Below are 16,577 nucleotides of genomic sequence, written 5' to 3'. Positions count from 1 at the left end.
GCACCAGTACTTTCACCTCTCACCCCGGATAGCGGGCGTAACCCTCGCAAGGGAGCTAGCCTTCGGCTAGCAAAAAAAACGCTTTTAATGAACTGGCTACTGGTATCCGTAGCTGGCGGAGGAAAATAAGCAAGTCCTAGTATTTCCATCCCATTGGTTGAATCGCGAACTTCTAAATACGGTTGGATTACTTGCCTCTTTGAGGTTCAAGGAAACAACCGTCGATTTGATTTTAAGCCTCCACGGAGGCTAACACACCTAACTGGTCTTACCTATTGACGACTTTGCTATTCCTCTTGGTTTTACGGTTCATTTGGCATCATCTCATACTCGGGCTTAGCCCACCAGACGGTTTTCACTATGGCGGACAATGGCATCGATCAAGGCAAACGCACAATGAGCAAACATACTTTACCAAGTATCATCCCTGGTCCTCCTAGTTGCTCCACTAAGGTGGAAAAACGCAAGGTGCAGTCACAAACCACTTCTGGTCGTACCAGAAGCTCATCTCAAAGCTCTGTTACGTCTGTGGCTTCCCGCTCTTCCATCAAGCAAAGTTATTCTAACCGCTTGCAATTTTCACCACCTGCACCAGATAGAATGGAGAACACTACGGATATGGAAACAGATTCTACTGCGGCTCCAGTTTTACCTCGCTCTTCATCACCATCAATTTACTCGTTTCTGTTGACCAATTTTGATTCACGTTTCTCGACTGAGAAACAAGTTGCTATACAACTGCGCAAGTACCTTCCTCGTGCTTCACTCAAAGAAATAGTCAAGACTAGGAACGGCTTCATTTTCAAAACAGAAGATGCAAACTTGCTTAGCACTATAAAGAACAAAGTACCTATAGATACCTTCGGCAAAGATGCTAAACTTACTAGCCTTAATGCATCTCAACGCAAGCAAATACCACCACCTCGCCGTCCTCCGCTCCTTTCCGTGGTGATTCGCGGTGTTGAACCTTCTTATAGCGATGACGAGATTCAGGAGGAACTTACCTACGAAGGACACACACTCCAGAAGGTTATGCGAATTAGAAACGCTGCAGGCCCCACGTACATGGTTGGAGTACTAACTCCTTCTCAAACCACCATTGATTCTCTTCTGACTAATGGAGCATACATTTATAACAGAAGACACAGAGTTGAACCTTCACGATCACCAGCACCACTACCACTTCGATGCGAGAAATGTCAGACATATAATCAACATTCTACCGCAACATGCCCAAATACTACTGTTTGCGGCTACTGTTCTGGTGAACACTCCACTCGTACATGTCCAAATCTACAACAACCACCGAATTTTCACACTTGCCACGAACAACATCCGACATATAGTTACAAGTGCTAGGGCAAACCTGCCCCTACAGAGGCTCACCCTGAGTACGTGGAACCATTACGTACATATAACTATTCTGCAGACGTTCCACAATCACTGGACTCTTCTATAACAGTGCGCAATATGCTTGCTTTTCTAACGCTCACTCTTCAAAATATCCAGCCATTTCATCGTTCGCATGTCTTAAAACAAATCACCCACGCAGCCAGAGAAATATTCCATGTTACATTTCATGCTACTTATTCTGGTCAAAATGTCTATTTTCAGACACCACCTTTGGAAAGTACTGTCTAACCTACTCATCATGGATATAGTCTTTATATTTCTCAATATTAGATCAGTTTGGCAGAATAAATCTTTATTCGAAGCGCTGTTATTGGAGGAAACAGCTGCAGTGTTTATCCTTAACGAAACCTTTCTCACTCCCTCTATGACTTGTCACTTTTCTGGATATACACTAATTCGACAAGATAATACTCTTCCTAGGAGGCGTGCTAATGGTGGAACAGCCGTGGGATTTTCTCCACGTATCCCATCACGACGACACTTTTGTAGGCTGCCAGATCTGCCTGAATATCTTATAATTACTTTATACTTCAGTAATATAGCCATAACTATTGCCACTGTTTATATCAGGCCTGGAAAGCCGCTACCTACTGCATTCGTGCAACACATTTCCGATAATTATAAGAGATTCATAATTATGGCCGATTTCAACATGCACAGCAGATCACAAAGAGACAGAACTACCTTTCAAACCTTTGTCACAACTCACACGACTGGTATCATTCATGATCTTCCAAAACCCACTAGGCCTGAATCACAAAGCACACCAGATATTGTCATTACTTCTGCTAATCTCGTTTCGCAAATCCATATTGATGTTCTCGATCCATTAGGAAGTGACCATGTTCCGATCAAACTGCTCCTCCGTACTCAACATACGTCTCCCTCTCCAGAATTTCAGAGAACTAGCGTCCGTTTTGACAATGCCAACTGGAAACAATACCGAAAATATCTATCGGCAGCAATAGAGCCATTAAAACCTCCTACATCAGAAGTCGAACTGTATCATGACATTCATACCATCACAACTTCAATCCAAGAAGCAAGTTCACTTTACATACCAGTAACTACATCAACGCCTTATCGACCAACATTGCCACCAGAATATCTCACATTTATCACTCGCTCTCGACAATTTCATCGTGACTATCAACGTACAAAAAATCCAGAATCACTCAGTCATCACCGGCAACTTCAGAGGATGGTCAAGAATTACATTTGTGCTTACAAGCTAATGTGTTGGGTTAAAACCTGTAATTCACTCTCTGACGTCACTCATCCTAGCAAGTACTGGAAACGTTTTAATGCTCTTTGCGGAAAACATGCTAAAACACCATATCCATTATTAAATGGTGACTTACCTATACAAACAGATTCCGCCAAAAGCTGACGCTTTCGCTGATTTCCTCCAAGACATCTTCACACCACTCAGTTCCACATCTTCATATAGACATCCAGCTGACACAGTCAATCCATCTTCTCCTTCATTACAACCTCATGCCCTTCATACCCTTCCGCCAAATTAACCTCTAACCGAGCCAATCACAGTTCAAGATATCAGTACAGTTGTTCGCAACAAAAGAAATAGTGCACCTGGCTTTGATACAATAACCTATCGCCATATAAAAGAAAGCCCGCTTATATTGCTTACTCTGTTAGCCACGATTTTTACTTTCATTCTGGGAACTGGCTATTTTCCTGTCACCTGGAAAACTTCTAAGACGTTAATGTTTCAAAAACCAAAGAAACCTCCTGCCAACTTATCATCCTACCGCCCAATTCAATTAACGTCTACTTTTAGTAAAATCCTAGAACGTATTCTCGTAAGACGTCTGCATGTATACATACAAAGACGCCAGTTACTTCCCATACACCAAGCAGGATTTCGCCCAGGTTATTCGATCAACGATCAACTACTTCGTTTAACCACCATGGTTACAAAACACTATAACTCTGTCAAACCATCATGTCTTGTATTATTTGACCTCGAGAAAGCATTTGACAGGGTATGGCACATCGCACTTATATACAAATTAACTCATCTTCGATTTCCTGTTCCATATATAAGACTGATATACAACTTTTTAATCGGCCGTCTGTCATATGTTTCAATAAATAACCGCCTCTCACATCCTATTTTCCTTCACTGTGGAGTACCTCAAGGATCTGCTCTGTCGCCACATCTCTATCTTCTCTATGTTGCCGATATGCCTCCACTTCCTGATAAAATTCACCTATTTCAATATGCCGACGACACTGCGTTTCTTGCCTTAGGACCTACTATCCAATCCATCAACACTTCTCTACAGTTAGCAATTAACAATTTTCTTCGCTGGTGCGACAAATGGCAGCTAACGATCAACGCCACAAAAACGCAGCCCATTGTCTTCATTCCTCCGAAACGAACATCAAGAGTCAGAAGAAATCCTAACTGCCTTTCACTACAAGTAGACCAAACTCCCATCCAGGCACGATCAACTGTAACTTACTTGGGGCTCACATTCGATAAACATCTCACTTGGAAACAACATCTTCAAACAGTCACAATTAAAGCATACAATAGACTTAACTTATTAAAAAGGCTCACCGGAACGTCCTGAGGACTAAAAGCGAACACAATTCTGAACAGATACAAGGCCTTTTTACGGCCTGTGCTGACTTACGGAAACGTTGCATGGATTGCGGCCACCCGCAAAATTTATGAAAAGTTATTAGTATTAGAACGACATGCTTTCCGCATTGCATATCGAGTCAAACTGCCTAGTCCCACAGCAGACTTGTACAACCGAATTCAGTTTCCTACACTTCAGTTTCATCTTGAAACTTTACGTCTCACATACATATGCTCTCGTTATAACACCCAACACCCTTTGCTTCTGAATACTATGCACCACCTAGCTGTCCACCCTTCTCCATCTCGATATTACCCTACACCGCTATCGTTACTCTATACTCTCTACTGCTACACTCTACCTCCTGACGCCTTAGACCAGGAACTCCTCATAGACTATCAAGTTCATGACCATCTTCCACTCATATTTCCATCATTTGCACGCTGAATCCATCTGCTAGTAACAGAACTCCCATTGTCTACTTTGAAGCCTAGAGCAGCCCCTAGGCGAGAAGATGATTTCATCTGTTGGACTAACACTTTTAGTGTTGTGATGTGATAGCACGCCTCGCCTCATCCTTCATGCTCATCATTCACAATCTATCTATCTATGGTATGCCTTCTCACCAGGTACTCATATTACTTTGATATGTCAGTTGCTCCAGTTCAGGTTCGGAAAGATCCTTAAGACCTTAGCAATTATTATAATAAAGAACTTCTCTGAGACCGTCACAAAATCCCTTAAATCTTCCATTTACGCAACACTCTTCCCTAACAGAGGGCGTAACCCTCTAAAAGGGTACTAGTCATTATGACTAGCTATAAACAGACTGACTGACTGACTGACGCTTTTAATTCACATTCTGAATCAAGGAGTCTAGCCTCTTTTGTGTCAGTTAATGTGCTAGCTAAGACCAAGTGTAGCAATACGCATTTGTGAGCAAAGCACGTATACAGCACTTAGAGGATTGACGGAAGTTTTCATTTTCGGAGGGCAAACTTGCTTTTTGAACTTCATTTCATCATCTTTTCTTTCACATTCATCTTCATTTGGGCCTCGGCCCTAGGTTACCATCTTACGATGGCGGACTCTGGCATCACTGACGGGCAATCGATTCTCGGTAGACATATAGGATTACCAGCCTCAGTTCCTACGAACGCAAGCTCTTCGTTTGCTCAAGCTGCATCCGTTGGACCCTCGAGGCGCACTAGACATTTCTCATTTGGAAGTCAACCGGTAGCGAGTTCATCTAGGGATAGACATCCATCCACTGAATCTACCCAGTCTGCCAAAAGATTTCGCGGTGGACCCCATACTACTAACACTCAACCAATTCACGTCGACAATGCCATGGACACGGGACCACCATGTTCAGAATCATCATCAGCTTTTCTCGGCAGAACTCCAGACCCGGTTTATAACTTTCTCCTTACTGATTTGACTCTACATACACACATCCAAAGATGATCTTTATGCAAATCATTAAATACGTCCCACGTGCTAATGTCGAACAAATAGCTCACACTAGAAATGGATATATTATAAAGTCAAAAGACCCGAATTTTGGCACCTACTTGAGAAACAAGGCATCCTACGAAATATTTGGGAAAAATGCCAAACTTGCTAAGAAAAATGATTCTAGGATCAAACAACCTCCACCTCCGAAGAAGATACCAATGCTATCTGTGGTCTTTCGTGGCGTCCTACCTGAATTTACAGATGAAGAAGTTCGTGAAGAACTTATTCAAGAGGGCATCAATGTTGACAAATGCATTCGTATCAAGAATAATTCAGGTCCTACTTATATGGTTCGGGTATTATTCCAAAACCAACAAGCTATTGATCACTTATTAGCCTACGGTGCACTTATTTACAAAAAGATCCATAAGGTAGAACCGTCAAAAACTCCTGGACCAGTGCCTATCAGATGTGAGAAATGTCAAGCTTATAATTCTCATTTTACAAACTCCTGCCCTAATCAAACTAAATGTGGCTATTGCGGTGAACAACATAACACTAGATTGTGTAAAAACCAACAGAAACCTCCAAAATGTGCCACGTGCGGAGACTCTCACCCCACTTACAGGTATTGCTGCAAGGCAAAGCCTCAGGCAGAACCTACTCGTCCAGAGTTCACAGCACCCCTCCGAAGTTCTGACAAGCCAACGCCACCAGCGCAATCAATTTTACACCTTGTCAGTGTCGAGGATCTTCTCCGCTGTTTGACTATAGTGCTTCAAAACGTACTACCTTTTCAACGTGATCATATTCTTCGCACTATTAGTGATACAGCTAAATCACTCTTCAATATTAATCTCCATGCTACCTACTCCAGACAATACGCTCATTTTCAAATCGTACCACTTGAAACAACCGTATAAAACCATGGCGCTCAAATTTCTCATTATGTCAATTATGAATATTCTATTTCTGAATATTCGATCGTTTCTGCAACATAAATTTCTACTGGAACAGCTACTGCTAGAGGAACACATTGATCTATTTGCATTAAATGAAACTGCACTTAAACCTACCACCACTATACGCCTACCAGGTTATCAAATATATCGTCATGACTATTCAGGGCATGGTGCAAGAGCACAGGGTGGGGTCGCAGTTGGGTTTTCAACTAAGGTATCATTTCGTCAATATCACCCACAGATTTTCAACAATCATCCGGAGCATCTTCTTTTGTCAATTTAATACCCATCACTTGTTATCAATATCGCTACAATCTATATACGGCCGCGACCCGATTCCATTTGATTTTCTTCATTACATAGCACATAACTTCCGAAATATCATAATATTGGCCGATATGAACATTCATGGTCGAGGCGACCGAGAGAAACAACACTTCTTTGACTATGTAACTCAAAATTTGAATTTACATGTACATCGTTTACCTACTCATTCACGACCAATTAGTCAAACAACACCTGATGTAGTTATAACGTCTCTTAATCTAGTCAGTGACTGCACTATACAAATTCTTGACACTATAGGCAGCGATTATGCACCAATTAAGCTATCGTTGAATAGGGGTCGTTGCCCACAGTCTAAAACCGAATACCGTACTGTCAAGCGATATGATCGAGCAAACTGGAGCACATATAGGCAGAATATTGACAGAGATATTACGGATATTGTTGCACCGAGTAGCGAACATGAATTATATAATACCCTCACTCATCTTACTGGCACCTTAACAACAAACGCACGTGTAAGTATTCCTGAAGACAAAATATGAGCGTACAAACCAAAATTGCCACCTCAATATCTTGCACTTGTAAAGCGCTCACGTCAACACATTAGAGAATATCACCGAACTCGTAATGTGGAAGAGCTCCTTTATCACAGGCAATGGCAAAGAGAAGTTTGGAACTACCTTATTGCATAGAAACGGAAGCACTGGATTAGTACTTGCAACAAACTGCGAGACGAAGTACATCCAACCCGATACTGGAAAAAATTTCACCAACTAACGGGTAAAAGTACAATAAATACATATCCGCTTCAACTTAATAATGTGCCACTTCACACTGATATCGATAAGGCAAATGCTTTCGCTGATCAATTACAGACAGTCTTTACTCCATCAGAATTGCCTTGCCGTGATGAGCGGATTGATCTCTCCACCATCTGTTCTCTACAACCTTCTACATCACATCATATTGATCACAATCATCCTCTTACAAGGCCTATTACACCGACTGAATTTCATTCAGCCCTTAGTAGAAAACGAAACACAGCACCAGGCATGGATGGCATTTCTTATAGGATGATAAAAGAATCGCCGGTCTCTTTTATCACTTTGTTAATTTCCGTTTATAATTTCATCCTCTCAACTGGTTATTACCCGTTACAGTGGAAGGTTTCCGAAGTGTGTATGTTCTATAAACCAAATAAGCCCATTCATGATGCCAGTTCATATCGGCCGATTCAGTTGACTTCCGTATTTAGTAAATTATTCGAAAAGATTCTAGTAAATCGAATTCATGCACATCTTAAGGCAAATAATCTATTACCAATACATCAAGCAGGTTTTCGACCTAAATTCTCTATCAGTGATCAACTGCTTCGTTTAACTATAGTCATCACAAATCAGTACAATAAGGGCCTTCCATCCTGTCTAGTCCTCATGGACTTAGAAAAAGCATTCGATAAAGTGTGGCATTATGGCTTACTACGTAAACTACAGTCACTCCGCCTGCCCACTTGTTACCTTCGACTCATATACTGTTTTATAAGTAACCGTATCGCATATGTTTCAATAGGAAATGTACTATCAAGGCCTATTTTCCCACATACAGGTGTACCACAAGGTTCCGCCCTTAGTCTATTACTGTATATATTATACGCTTCCGACATGCCGAGCCCACCGCCTAATTTGTACATCTTTCAATACGCAGACGATACTGCCTTTTTATCGCTTGGGAAAACAATGCTTCAGGTCAGCAGAAACCTACAAATAACCTTAAACAACTTTCTTACTTGGTGCAGTAAATGGAAATTAACTGTCAACACTGCGAAAACACAAGCCCTTGTTTTCCTCCCTTCAAAACGACGCAGTAAAGTACACAGAAATCCTGGAAACCTTCGTGTGTCAGTAGATGGTCATTTCCTTAGACCAGCAGTTTCTGCAACATACTTAGGAGTGGTCTTCGATTCGAAACTCTCTTGGAAACCACACTTGCAAAAATTGGCGTTGCAAGCAAAGCGCAGGTTAAATCTCCTCCGTCGTCTCACTGGCACAACTTGGGGGCTAAATGCAAAGTTACTACTCAATACCTATAAAGCATTTTTACGGCCTATATTAACATTTGGTCACATTGCCTGGTGCCATGCCTCACCTACGCTATACGAAAAGCTTGCAATTCTGGAACGCCATGTTATTCGCCTTGCATATCGTATTAAATTACCATATCCAAATTACCTCACGTATGAACACATTGCTTTTCCCAACATCATTGACCATCTCTCTACTCTTAGGGCACGATATATACGCTCTCGCATCACTACCTCTCATCCCTTATATCTAGATACATTACGAGTTGATGCCCTTACCGACGCACCGTACAAATTTCTACACTCGCCACTCAACATCCTAACAACTTTATATATTCAAACATCGAATCTGGGCGCAGCAGAAAGATATATCTTTGCCATTTACATGATTCACGAACATTTACCTCACATTCTACCATCTTAGCATTGGGCTTCCATCCTGTCTACATCAGTCTCGAGTCGCCCCGAGACAGGAGATATAACCCTCATGTGTTTAAACTAACTTTACCCATTGTGATTGTGGCGTGAATGCACTTCATCTCATCTATTCATATCCGCGTTATATTTATTTACTTTAAATGTGTTATTTTTCATATCCAGCATCTTAGTACCTTGAATGTATTTCCTGCACTTATGTTTTCTAATTATTCTTATTCTTCTTCTTCTTATTATTATATACATATTTTCTTATCAAAATTAATGTATTTGTATTTTGTATTAAATATTAATCTACTCATAGTCGCACTTAGACCAACTACAATAGTTTAAATTCAATTAACTTGCCTTAACATCTGTGCCAAAGAGAGGGCGTAACCCTCTAATGGCTGGGAGTGCAACATCTCTTCCTCAAAACGGATGCTCAAAAATGATGAATAAAGATATACATTTTATACCTTTACTCCCTCACCTTAAAAAAACGCTTTTAATTGGTACTGTAGCATTTTAATAAATAGATTAGTGAATGTTAAATTTTTTGACATGCCATTTTTCTCTCAGTTAACTTTTGATCTCATCAAAACTATAATTCTTATTTTATTCCTGAAACTCTGTCTGGTAAAACACTTTACCCGGAGAGTATTATTATTATGGTCGAACAAAATAATCGTCCTTCGTTTCATAATCCCTTCCTTGCCAAATACTCATGGCACATCACTGAAGACCACGATACGTTCTCCATGCTTTTTGATCATCTGACAACATTACATTCGTGAGGGGCAGAAAAAAAGAACTACTACCCATCTATATTCATGATTTAGTGTTAGAATTAAATGTAGAAAACCAATTACAATTGCCAAATTATGACTAATCAGAAACTAAATTGACGGACTTACGCAGACGAAAATTACCGACTTATTTGGCAGGGTTTCTAAATGCTTCAAATTCAGCAAGGAGAGAATGATCCCATAGACTCATATTTTTTAACAAAACTAAAAGTGATTTGCCAGGTCGTGTTTCATGTTACAAATTAACGAGAATATTAATATTTTGATTTTAGGTGTAAAGAAAAATATTCTACAGAATATGCACTAGAAACTTTCACAATGGTTCAAACTTTGCAGACGCATTTGCACGCTGTTTAGAAAGCGCCGACCTTATGAAGAAGCGTTATTCTCTCAAGTTATAACATTCAATCTATAATCTCTCTGGCCAAAATCCATCTATTAGCCCTTAGGGGATCATGGCTTTTTGGACTATTTTTTAGACTTTCAGTCAAGCAGCTACTGCATCGTCACTATTTATCCTAGGATCACGGTTCATACCTCATTCTCTTCAGAATAGGCTTTCAAATGGCATCCTCATACCATATACCAGAAGCAGTAAAAAATGTCAAAGTGAAAATTTCGGAGGGAAAATTTTTTTCCTCGAACTTTGGCCCCCCTGGACCCCCTCCTGTGTGAACGTAGCCATCCAAAAAATCTGATAAATAGTACTTGGTATACTGAATGTGTGTGCCAAATTTCAAGTTTCCATCTTGAATAGTCTATCTTATCAAAAATTCCCCTTTTTCAACTTTTAGCCCCTCTGGACCCCCTGTTTTAGCGCAGAAATCTGAAAAAAAAACTGTTAAATGCTACTCGATGGGCTGAATGATTGTGCCCAATTTCAATCTTCTAGGTGCAAAAATAAACCCGTCAAAAAATTCAGAAAATTTCCCATGTTACCCTATACAGAAGTATATTTTGAAAAAAATTCACTGAGAGGTCCCTAATTACCCTAGAATAATAATTCGGCCGTCAGTCTCTTGAGAATGAAACTGCCTTTCAGATGGTATGACTCACGTGTGTCCATCATGTGTGGGAGGCGGGAAAATCACGAATGACGGGATATTTTTGGTCTAAAATTCCTTTTTTCAATTTTTCCCTTCTGGACCCCCCCCCCTGTTTTAATGCAGAGATCTGAAAAAAATCTGAGAAATACTACTAGGTTGGCTGAATGTTTGTGCACAATTTCTATCTTGTAGGTGCAAAAGTAAGCCCGCCAAAAAAAATATACCTACCATGTCCCATTTTTCCCTATATAGAAGTATATTTTTCAAAAAAATCCCTGAGACGTCCCTAATTACCCTAGGATAATGATTCGACCGTTATTCTCTTTAGAATAGAACTGCCTTTCAGGCGGCGTGACTCACTAGTCCCCATCATGTATGTAAGGCGGGAAAATGACGAAAAACGGGATTTTGGGGGTAAAAATATCCCTTTTTTCACCTCTTTGCCCCTCTGGTTCCCTCTGTTTTAGGACTGACATCGGAACAAAAAATCTGGTAAATACTACTCGGTGGACTGAATGCTTGTGCAAAATTTCAATCTTCTACGTGAAGAAATAAGCCCGCCAAAAATAATGAACATAGGCTTCATAAGGGAAAATTTCTATTTCAAAATTATGAAGTCATCACCTCCTATGTCTGGACGCAGGACGGTCTGAAACCATACGTAATGTCCTCTACAATGTCTCTGGACTTGAAAAACAAAAAAACCCGGACGAAAAAGCTCAAATAGAAGAGAAATAACGCAATGTACCATGAAAAATGCGTATAGTACAAAATGTACCATAAGATCACCAAAGGGTTAGTAGTGTAAATGCATCTACAGTAACTAGTACATTTACCTACTTTCCACCAAAAAGCGAATTATTCCTTAAATGCACAACTCTCAATTGGCAACAATATCGTCCCTCAAGGGGAACATTACCCTTACCTTATGCACCCGTCTACAGGCACTTCTGAAACTCCTACATCTTCCCTACCATAACCTAGTACTGCACATAACTATTTTGATCCCCTCACGAACAGACAACCTACCACTACTAAAAATATTGCTGGAGCACTGGGACTTAACGTGCTAGCTAATAAAATGGCTGAATTATCGTTATTATTGGCGCAAATCGATATGAGTAGCTCACAGTTCAAATGAGTAAGAGGGCCGTAAATGGCAGAGTTCACGTAACACCAACGACAATAAGAAACACCGTAGAAACGAAAAGATTATCAATAACACTAGAGAATTTAACAAGAAGAATAATAACGCTTAGCCGGAGGCCTTAACGATCTGTGGAACATACTTCAAACAGAGTTATATTTCCATGTGTATGTTTTCGCGCCAATATACAGTAAAACATGAAAACGGGCTTGAGTCAGAACAACAAGATAATAAATTACAGGGCATAGCGTTTAACAATTCGAAGAAATTGGCAGAGAAATCTTGAATATCACTTTCACAATTAACGGCGGGGAGGGAATGCAGAAAGGTACATAATCATGAAAATAAATTACTTACCGATTAAACGATTAATAAGGAAAAAAGTATGCGTAATTATGGACACAGTGGCCTCTCACGTCCTTTGACCAAAATCAAAATTCCGCGAAAAATTAAACTGATTTCGTTTGCTTCTAATATCCATGGGATCAAAAATTCCATTCCCAAATTACGATATATTGCTGTATTCAAATTTAATATTAAATCAACATTTTTTCTCATTACTTTGGTGTTTTAGTGCATTGAGATTTCTTGCCTTTATGTGCGAAATTTATTTTTCGTCTCCTACGAGTCAAAATTGATATACAGAATAATACACTCTCTGTATATAAGTAACCATGGTTTCCTGTGTTTCTAACACAAATGTGTATCCAACAGGACCTTTGTACAAATGCAATTAATAGGTTACGACAATGCACCTCAGCTTATGTGTTTACAGCACATAAAGTAACTATTCCAGCGAGGGCGCATTCCTTCTTCTTATCAGTATTGAGGCTCAAAGAGCAGGCAAAAAGTTTTTCGTCTCTCCACTTGAAAATCTATTAGATAGGCATGGTACACAGGCGTTACAAACTAAACTACTGACAAACAATCCTGCATTGTTAATTTCAAATCCATCAAACAATCGTGTTGCTTTAGCAAAAAAATACACATATTGCTTATGCGGAAGGATATTTACAAGAACTTAGTATGCATGCCTATTAAAATTAGATGATAAAAATAGTGAAACAACCTATAAGGCATGTCACAAATACGATTTAGTGACATTTCTTATTATTTAATTTGCATTTGTTAAATTACCTCATATTATTTCAGTTCATTCTCATATATTCAAATATTCAAGGTTATTATTGTAAGTTGATTGAATGTGTAATTGTATGTGTGTCAATGTTAAATAGTGTTGTAACAATGTAGTTACAAGTAGCGGCAGGGTACAAAGCTCAACTCGTGTGCAAGCGGTGCTCAAATTTCAACAATTCACTCACACAGACAGGTTTATGCGCACCAAAAGATCTTCGTTGCCAAGCAACGGCAGAAAAATTCTGATTGGCTGAATCCAGTCACCTTATTCTTTTAGCAGCAAGAGAAAAAAAGGAATAAGAGCGGTGTTTGTCGTAAAAGGAACGTGTAACTTCGTGGACGTGTTCCAAAGGAAGTGGCTGTTTGTAATCTTAGATTTTAACGAGTGCTATAAGAGTTTTAAAGAGAACTACAGTATAAAGGTCGTTCTAAATTAATATTCAAGATGGAGAGTCAACGTAGTTTTCGTCGCTGGATTTGAATGGGCAGTTTCTTTCTTTAAAAAAGGTAAAGGAAGGCTAGACATAAGTATACGAGCTTAGATGCGCGGCTGTTATGGAAAACAAGGACATTCGGTTAATATACTCAGAGTCTTTAAACATTCGGAACTATGTTAAACTGAACTGTATTATCATTATTTGTTTGCAATTACTTCAATTCAACTAACTAACTAACTAACTCTATGGCCTATGGAACCCAGAGGTTCAATGCCGCGATCACAAAAGCTCTCCACTGACTTCTATCCTTAGTCAACTGCATCCATTTTCTACTTTGTATTCCAATCTCTGCGAGATCCATCTTAATATTGCCCTTCCATCTGCGCCTAAGTCTTCCTAATGGTCGTTTTCCGATTGGTCTTCCAGTCAAGACTTTGAAAGCGATTCTACTTTCTTCTATTCTAGCTCCATGGCCTGCCGACCTATGCCTCCTAGACTTGACGACCCTAACAATGTTGGATAAACCATATAAATTATGTAGTTCCTCGTTATGAAGTTTCCGCCATTCCCCATTTCCGTTCCTCTTGGGTCCGAATATTCGTCTCAGGATCTTGTTTTCAAATACTTTCAGTCTATGCTCTTCCCTCAGAGTAAGCGACTATGTTTGGCAACCATACACAACAACAGGCATGGTTATCGTTTTGTATATTTTAAGTTTCAAATCCCTCGACAGAATTCTCGACGACAATAGATTTTGAACTGAATAGTAACACGAATTCCCTGCTTTTAGTCGAAATTTAATTTCTCCGTGAATATGATTTTACTCTGTTAATATTGATCCTAGATATTTGAAAGTATCCACTTTATCAAAAGTATTATTTAATATTTTAACGCATCCACAATTTGCCGTATTACGGTCCCGACGCACTTGCATGTATTTAGTTTTCTCTGCATTTACTTCTAAACCCATGTCCCTCCAAGCGTTTAATAAGATCTCTGCATTTGTTTCTATTCTTCTATCATCCCCTATTAAATGTGCAGCATCAGCATATGCCATAACCTGGTGAATACCGTTCAACTGTAGGCCCTGGTTGCTACCTTTGATTTTCCTTATAGCGTATTCCAGAACGAAGTTAAATAATAATGGCGACAACGCATCTCCTTGTTTCAGGCCATTTTCGACGAGAAAGCACGTGGACAAAAATGTTCCTACCCGGACTTTACTTTGGGATTCATTTACACATATCTTAATTAATCTAATTAGCTTTCTCGGTATTCCAAGTTGTGTAAGAACGTTGTATAATGTTTCTCTCCTAACCGAGTCGTACGCCTTTGTAAAATCAATAAATAGTTGATGTACCGGGGTATTGTATTCCCACTTTTTTGGGGGGTATTTAGCGGATAGTAAATATTTGGTCGATAGTTGATCGATTTCGTCTAAATCCGCACTGATAATCTCCAATAATTTCATCTGCGCATGAGGTCAGTCTTGCTAATAGAATATTTGAAAGGATTTTATAGAATGTTGACAGAAGAGAAATGCGTCGATAATTATTACAGTCAGTTTTGTCGCCTTTCTTGTTAATTGGAACAATGATTGATTCTTTCCACTTTTGTGGCAATTCTTTCTTGTTCCAGATAAAGAGAATGAGTCTGTGTATCTTGTTCCACAATTTTTTTGCCTCCAGCTAAAATTAACTCAGCTGGAATTTCATCTACACCCGGAGATTTGTGTTTCTTTAATTTGTTTAGAGCGGTTTCTACTTCTATTCGTTTGGGTTCTGGAATATACGGTTCTGCGGTGTGTATCTCCTTTTCTCCACGCATATTAGTTTTTGGTTGCGTGTTACGCAAATCGTCAAAGAAATCTTTTCATCTATTTAAGATGCTATCCGTGTCAGTGAGAACTGTACCGTCAGATTTCTTTAATATGTAAGCACGAGGTTGATAGCCTTTCTTAAATTCGATTCAACTAGTAGCATTAAAGTTTGTATTATTACTAGAACTTGACAATCTTCCTAGATTTCAACAACCTCTTGAAATTGTTGATGCAACCCTTTCCGAAGTGTACGGAGACCACTTAGTACGGCGGGAAGGAGAAATTACCAGGGAAACAAACGTGTGGAGCTATTGCTCCCTAAATAATAATGATTTGTCAAATGTCTATCACACCTGAGGGAACAGTTTTCAATAGTTAAAGTGGACGAGGTGGCCCTTGAAGGCCATTTTCCCCTTTAGGTCGGTGATAGATAAGTGGTTCCGGGAGTTATTTTGTGTCAACAATTAACAATATGCGCTAAAGGATTGTTAATAATAAACTTAACAAAGAATTTTTGAAAAGTATATATGAAAATAGAAATATTGTTTCCTTTTATGGCTACAAAACAACATCTGAAGTTAATGCAGAACATTGTATGTTTACCGTTTGCTTAAGAAATTGCTTTTTATTTTGTGTGTTTGTGTATTTGTTTATCATATATGTATATGCATTTTGTTTGTCTCTCTAGTAAGAAATATCTTCTCTTTGATTAAGAATATTGTTTGTTTACATAATGGATAAGAATACAGGTGATTTGAAAGGCGTGTTTTCTGAAGAAAACGTAGATGTCAATAATAGCGCGTTAGACCTAGCTGAACAGAATGTAATGCCGAGTACTCCGGAATTTAACCCTAATATGACAATTGAGGACTTAGCGAAGATAATGTTAGCTAATTTGGGTGTTGTAAAGAGCGAAGTTAATTCAGAAATTAGCGCTGTCCGAAGTGAAATTAAT

Source organism: Thermobia domestica, chromosome 3 (assembly GCF_964235325.1).
Source record: "Thermobia domestica chromosome 3, izTheDome1.hap1.1, whole genome shotgun sequence".
NCBI classification, from domain to species: domain Eukaryota; kingdom Metazoa; phylum Arthropoda; class Insecta; order Zygentoma; family Lepismatidae; genus Thermobia; species Thermobia domestica.
The sequence above is the reverse complement of the archived record's forward strand: the minus strand, read 5'-3'. Positions refer to the sequence as shown.